Raw genomic sequence first — 7,400 nt, forward strand, 5'->3', positions numbered from 1 at the left:
TGGCTTTTCAGAATTCCTGGCCCATAGAATCCATGAGCATGATAAAATGTTTGTTGATTTATATCACTCTATTTGGATTGTGTATTTTGCAGCAGTAGAGATTGGAACAAGGACTTTCTCTAGAGCCTCTGGTCTGTCTTCACTTTAAGTGGGAACCAAAAGAAAGCATCATTTACATCATGACTTCCCAAGAAATTCTAGGGGCTGACTTTCTTTTGTCAGTTGTATTTCCAAAGACCATACCTGTAGATATTTTCTAGCTTGTCTTTTATTTCTTTAAAGATAGCACTGTACTTTGTTATAATTTGTGTTTGATCATCTCAGTGTCTGAACTGTAGTCATTTATGCTCTATCATTGCTCTAGTTCTCACTCATGGTGTGCTTAGTTGTATGTATGACTGTGAGTTGGTCATTGTATCTGTGAGGGTAGGCTATGTTGCAGTTATTACAGTAATAAACAACTCTCAAATTTCCCAAATCTTATCACAATGAGAGTTTATTTCTTGCTCATGCTCCATGTCCAACACAAGTGATTAGGAGGCTCTACTTACTCAAGAACTCAGACTGACAGTAGCTCCAATTCTAGATATGCTTCCACAGATCGGCCTGAGAGGGTGAAGAAAAAGTGGCAAATTGCATACTGGTTCATAAACACATTTACATGTTATTAGACAAAGCAAGTCCCTTGGTGATGCCTAACTTCCAAGGAGAGAGAGAAGTGCATTACTGCGATGATCCTGAAAGGCAGAGAGAGAGAAAAATATTTGGTGATAGAACTAATGATTGCCACACTAATTTTCTTTCAAACATCATTTGTGGGACTTTGTTGAGGTAGGATGATGGCATGTTCCTCCAGAAAAGATTTGCTTTTGTTTCTGCCAGTGCACTGGGACACTATCAGTCAAAGGCTTCTTTCAGTTCATGGTCTGAAGTTTTTATAATCATTCAGGTAATATATAAGACAAGTTTCCTTAAGTGCCTTGGTGGTAGGAGTGTGTGGGTTGAGCCTGTGTCTGGGTCACCATCGCGCCAAGGGTGTGGCCCTTTGGGGGTCCCAGCTTTATGGAGGAGATGTTCTCCTAGAGGCATCTCTACCTCGGGTAGATTCTGGATCTTCTGTTTCTGTCTGAGAGGTCATGAAAATTGCAGTTCAAGTTTTTCAACTTTAGCAAATGTTTCTGAGGGAGAAGCATTTTCAGTGCTCAATTCACCTCTCTGAGTACATGCTTTACTTGTTCTTTGATAAACACTCGGCACTTTGTACTATCTTGTCAGAACTTGATGCTTTTAAGAAGACTCAAACCTAAAAATATATAGCATATTTAGTTGTTCTCATGATGCAGGTTAATCCAAGTAACCTAACGTGACATACCATCTGAAACAGACCCTTTGGGGCTTTACTGTGTAACATAGAAGCCACTGGCACATGCAATTATTTCAATATAAATGTATTAACAGTAGATAATATTAAAAATTCAGTTTCTTCATTACAAAAGCCACAGTTCAAGTGCTCAATGGCTGTAAGTGTCCAGTAGGGTTTCATATTGGACAAAGGAGATAGACATTTCTATTATTACAGAGAGTTCAGTACTGTTTCTGGATCCAGGATTGAGTGAAACATTGATTGAAAATGATGAAAGGTGAGTGAGGTCCCATTTGTTTATTTTCACTCCTGTTGCTCTTGCCTGAGGAGACAGATTCAAAAAGATATTCCAAAGACTGATGTCAAAGAGTTTATTGCTTATGTTTTTTTCTTAGCAATTTTATGGTTTCAGGTCTTACATTTAGGTCTTTAATCTGTTTTGAATTTATTTTCATGTATTATGTGGGAAAACCTTCTAGTTTGTTTCTTTTACATTTTCTTGTTGTTGTTCAGTTGCTCAGTTGTGTCCGACTCTCTGTGACCCCATGGATTGCAGCACACCAGGCTTCCCTGTCCTTATCATCTCTCGGAGCTTGCTCAAGCTCATGTCCATTGATTCAGTGATGCCAACCAACCATCTCATCCTCTGTCATCTCCTTCTTCTCCAGCCTTCAATGTTTCCCAGCAACAGAGTCTTTTCTAATGAGTTGGCTCTTCACACCAAGTGGCCAAAGTACTGGAGCTTCAGCTTCAGCTTCAGCATCAGTCCTTCCAATGAATATTCAGGATTGATTTCCTTTAGGATTGACTGATTTGATCTCTTTGAAGTCCAAGGGACTCTCAAGAGTCTTCTCCAATGTCACAGTTCAAAAACATCAACTCTTGGGCCTTCTTTATGGTCCAACTGTCATATCCATACACAACTACTGGAAAACCATAGCTTTGACTATATAGACCATTGTTGGCAAGGTAATGTTTCTGCTTTTTAATATACTGTCTAGGTTTCTCAAAGCTTTTCTTCCAAGGAGCAAGTGTCTTTTAATTTCATGGCTGTTTTTATAATCATCGAGGTAATATATTAGACAAATTTTATAACATTTGAAATTAAACCCTAACCCTAACCCTAATAGACATGGAACAACAGACTAGTTCCAAACAGGAAAAGGAGTACGTCAAGGCTGTATATTGTCACCCTGCTTATTTAACTTATATACAGAGTCCATCATGAGAAACGCTGGGCTGGAAGAAACAAAAGCTGGAATCAAGTTTGCCGGGAGAAATATCAATAACCTCAGATATGCAGATGACACCACCCTTATGGCAGAAAGTGAAGAAGAACTAAAGAGCCCCTTGATGAAAGTGAAAGAGGAGAGTGAAAAAGTTGGCTTAAAGCTCAACATTCAGAAAACTAAGATCATGGCATCTGGTCCCATCACTTCATGGGAAATAGATGGGGAAACAGTGGAAACAGTGTCAGACTTTATTTTTGGGGGCTCCAAAATCACTGCTGATGGTGATTTCAGCCATGAAATTAAAAGACGCTTACTCCTTGGAAGGAAGGTTATGACCAACCTAGATAGCATATTTAAAAGCAGAGACATTACTTTGCCAACAAAAGTCCACCTAGTCAAGGCTATGGTTTTTCCAGTAGTCATGTATGGATGTGAGAGTTGCACAGTGAAGAAAGCTGAGCGCCGCAGAATTGATGCTTTTGAAGTGTGGTGTTGGAGAAGACTCTTGAGAGTCCCTTGGACTGCAAGGAGATCCAATCAATCCATCCTAAAGGAGATCAGTCCTAGGTGTTCATTGGAAGGACTGATGTTGAAGCTGAAACTCCAATACTTTGGCCACCTCATGCGAAGAGTTGACTCATTGGAAAAGACCCTAATGCTGGGTAGGATTGGGGGCAGGAGGAGAAGGGGACGACAGAGGATGAGATGGTTGGATGGCATCACTGTCTCGATGGACATGGGTTTGGGTAGACTCCGGGAGTTGATGATGGACAGGGAGGCCTGGTGTGCTGCAATTCATGGGGTCGCAAAGAGTCGGACAAGTCTGAGTGACTGAACTGAACTGAACCTAGCCCTAATTCATCTGCAGTGATTCTGGAGCCCAAGAAAATAAAGTCTGTCACTGTTTCCATTGTTTCCTCATCTTTTTGCCATGAAGTGATGGGACCAGATGCCATGATCTTAGTTTTTTGAATGTTGAGTTTTAAGCCAGTCTTTTCACTGTTTTACATTTACCCATCCAGTTTTTCCAGTACCACTTATTGAAGTGACAGTCTTTCCCCTCATTGGATACTCTTGCTAACTTTGTTGTAGATTAATTGACTTTATGTGTTTGGTTTTATTTCTGGGCTCTCTATTCTGTTCTACTCATCTATGTCTCCAGTCTTGTGCCAGTACCATACTGTTTTGATTACTATAGCTTTGTAGCAGACTCTGAAGTCAGGGAGTGTGATGCTTCCAGCTTTGTTCTTCTTTCTCAAGATTACTCTAACTCTTTGGGGTCTTTCGTGGTTCTATGCAAATTTTAGGTTATTTGTTCTACTTCTGTGAAAAATGCCATGAGTATTTTGATAGAGATTGCATAGAATCTGTAGATGTCTTAGGGTAGTATGGACATTTTAACAATATTAATTCTTCCAACCTATTAACTTATATTTTCATTTTTTGTGTTTTCAATTTTTTATCAATGTCTTATTTTCAGAGTACAGGCCTTTCACCTTCTTGGTTAAATTTATTCCCTGGTATTTTATTCTTTTTCATTTGACTGTAAATGGAATTGTTTTCTTGATTTCTATTTGTAATAGTTCATTATTAGTATATAGAAAAACAACAGATTTGTGTATATAATTCTGTATTCTGCAACTGATTTCATTCATTGGTTCTAACAGCTTTTAGGTGGAGTCTTTAAGCTTTTCTATATGTAGTGTCATAGCATCTGCAAATAGTAAGAATTTTACTTCTTCCCTTCCAATTTGGCCTTTTACGTCTTTTACTTGTCTGATTGCTGTGGCTAGGAAGTTTTTGCACAGTGAAGGAAACCAACAAGACAGAAGGCAGACAACCCACTGAATGGGAGAAGATGTTTGCAAACAGAATGCCCAGTAAGAGGTTAATATCCAAAACATACAAAGAATGTATACAACTCAATAAAAAAAAAAAAAAAAAGACCAGATTTCAAAACAGGCAGAGGACTAAATAGGCATTTTCCCAAAGAAGACATGCAAGTGGCCAAGAAGCACATGGAAAGACATTCTATACCACTAATCATCAGGAGAAAGCAAGTCAAAAACCACAATGTGATATCGTCTCACACCTGTCAGAATGGCTATCATCAAAAAGATAAGAAATAGCAAGACTAAAATAAATAAATTTATAAAAAAAATAAAAAAAAATTACTGCTTGATTTTACCATTTCTTTTTTTTTTTTTTCAAAGTTTTGAGCTTTTAATGCAATTGAGAAACTTTCATAAAATTTTTAACTTAATATGCCTTAACACATCTGTGAGGTAGTTAAGTCAACAGTACTACCCATTTTAATACACAGTAAAACAAAAGGCAAGGGTAAATAAATGACACACTTTAAGCAATAAGAATTGGAATTAACTGTAGAGGCTCGGGGCCTTCAGTCTAGTTATGATCAAAGGAAATGAAATTTAACATTTTACTCTTTCTATGAAAACCATTAAATCATGTAAGAATTTTTTGTCCTTTTTTTCTTTTTTAATACTTTCTTATTAGTAGGTGTAGTAGTACCTCTTCCAAATTTGGCACCCTTTTCTTCAGTAATATGGTAAACTGGGTACATAATTTAAGCTAGGCCTCTGCTTCTACCTGAATTAGTACAAAATTAAGACATTATCTTTTGAGAACTAAAATTATATGACATTTTTATTTTAGGCTGCAAAAACAAAAATGAGCAAACAAACAAACAACAAAAAACTTGAAATAGGCTTGTCAAATGATGTAAATTCATCCTTTCCATGGAAGCAGAAGGTAGATCCTACCACAAAGAAAGGATGCTTAGTTAATGGAGGTTGAATTTTAAAAGTACAATTAAAATAAAAATAATGAGGCATAACTTCTGAAAAATACTAGGTTTATTCACCTCCCTATGATAACCAATAACCATACTGTTAGTTAATAAGTTTTTCTTATAGTAACTAATGTCACCTGACACAAAAATCTGTTAATCTAAATTATCAGGTGTAGTCTTACTGGAAATTCTTAACCATATACTTGTCTTGACAAGTTTTGCTTTTTAAACGATGAATTGTCTTAATGTAAGTCATTGTATTTCTGTAACAAAGTAATGAAAGGCACAGCTCTTGCAAGCAAACTTAAACACATTCAACCAGCTGAAAAAATACTTTGGTTCTTCAGGAAAAAACTTAGCAAGACAAAAAAATTTGGTTCATTTCACAGTTTTGTTCATTTTCATAGCTTTAATCTAACAGTTAAATGATAAAAATACTCCAAGAAGAACCAAACTATACAGCAATGGACAAACATGTGTGAGAGATTTGGTGCATTCGATGCAGCTGGCAGAAAAACTCATTAAAATGCTAAGTAGAACAAATTTGGTCTTTAAAATATCAGTTCCTTTCCTTTAAAAAAAACTTCTGTGTCTACCAAGAAAATACAAAAACATAAGGCTGTAAGTAAATAATAGTTGTGTTTAGGCTATTACAGTGCAGGTTATTCTCAAGGCCACATACATCCTGCTTCACTGCTGCTTGCACTCTGCTGGGTTTTGATCCTTCTTTGGGTCATAGTCTGGATCATTTTCCTCATCTCCTTCTTCTTCCCCTTCCTCATCCGCTTCTTCACCTTCTTCATCATAATCATCGTCATCATCTTCAATCGCTTCTCCAGTGAAGTATAACACTGATCTTGGGATTATACGCTCACGTAAAAAGTGACCAATTTCAAAGTCTGCAGCAAGAATAGCTTCAGAATCATCATCCAGATCTCCACTCTCAGGAACTTCAGGAGGGGCAAAAAAATTAAAGAAAGAGTCGTTAGAAACGGTTTTGGTCACAGTACGAACTGTGCCACGTCCCTTGTGCTTCTGCTTCTTCTTAATCGTTTTCAAAGTGACATTCTTCCCTTTTTTCCAATCTATCTGGCACCCTGTACAACCCATAATTTCTGGTCCATCAAAAGAAAAGGGATCAGAATCATCTGGTTCTGACCTCATCCTATATGTCTTTGTCAACACTTCATTTGTGAAATATTCATTGGGTTCAAAGTGAAATTCTAAGACAAAACTCATAGGTTGACCAGCATCTGAGAACTTCACTTTAATATCTTTCAAGTGCTTCAGAATAGGTTCATCATGTTCCTGAACCATATCACTGAGCAAGTCAACATTCTTAAAAACGGTCAACCAAAACTCAGGAATTCCCTTGGGATCTTCTTTTTCTTCATCCTTTTTCTCATCTTCAATCTTGGCCTTTTCTTTTAGCTCCTCCGAAATTTCATCTTCCTCATCTGGTTTCCATTCACATTCTTCTTCTGTAGGCTCATAAATGGCATTAATGATCTCAAATCGCTTATCAAACAGAGGCTGATAAAGAACAGCATACTTTCTTTCAAGATCATGAACTTCCTCATAGAATTTGGCTTCTATCTGTGCACATTTAACTTGAAGGTTTTTGAGAGCATTTACTCGTCTTTTAACTACCCTAGGTAAGCTTTCAATGTATCCTGTTGGTGTTTCTACCAGACCATCAAGTCTTTCTTGAAGGGCTGCAAGAATCTGAGGATTTTGCATCATCTGAACAGTCAGCTGATGCGCTTTGATTTTTGTTTCTTCACCAGTTTCTTCTTCTTCTACTTCTTCAACATCATCCAAATCTTGATCAAGTTCAGACTGTTCTTTGTTGTCGATGTCTGCCATATTGTACAAATGCCAAATATTTTCAAAAATGGCAAATTTCGTTTTCCAGCTCAGCTTTCCGGTGGCGAGCGCGGGGAGCCGGGCGGCCCGAGCCGCGCAGGCAGTGGCTCAGGGCGGCGGCGGGCGA

At 37.6% G+C, this 7,400-nt stretch overlaps 1 pseudogene across 2 annotated transcripts; it reads right to left on the reverse strand.

Annotated features, from left to right (window-relative positions):
* Window positions 1–5,234: 5,234 nt before the first annotated feature.
* LOC145540723 (nucleosome assembly protein 1-like 1 pseudogene) lies at window positions 5,235–7,400 on the reverse strand (annotated as a pseudogene). Of its 2 annotated transcripts, none has more exons than XR_014078523.1 (2): window positions 6,090–7,400; window positions 5,235–5,374 (listed from the first exon to the last, which is right to left on the reverse strand). The product of XR_014078523.1 is annotated as a nucleosome assembly protein 1-like 1 pseudogene, transcript variant X2 (transcript). The 2 variants fall into 2 exon arrangements; XR_014078522.1 differs by having other exon boundaries at window positions 6,062–7,400.

The sequence above is a fragment of the Giraffa tippelskirchi genome, chromosome 3 (assembly GCF_054371585.1).
Source record: "Giraffa tippelskirchi isolate mGirTip1 chromosome 3, T2T-mGirTip1v1.2.pri, whole genome shotgun sequence".
In the NCBI taxonomy this organism is placed as follows: domain Eukaryota; kingdom Metazoa; phylum Chordata; class Mammalia; order Artiodactyla; family Giraffidae; genus Giraffa; species Giraffa tippelskirchi.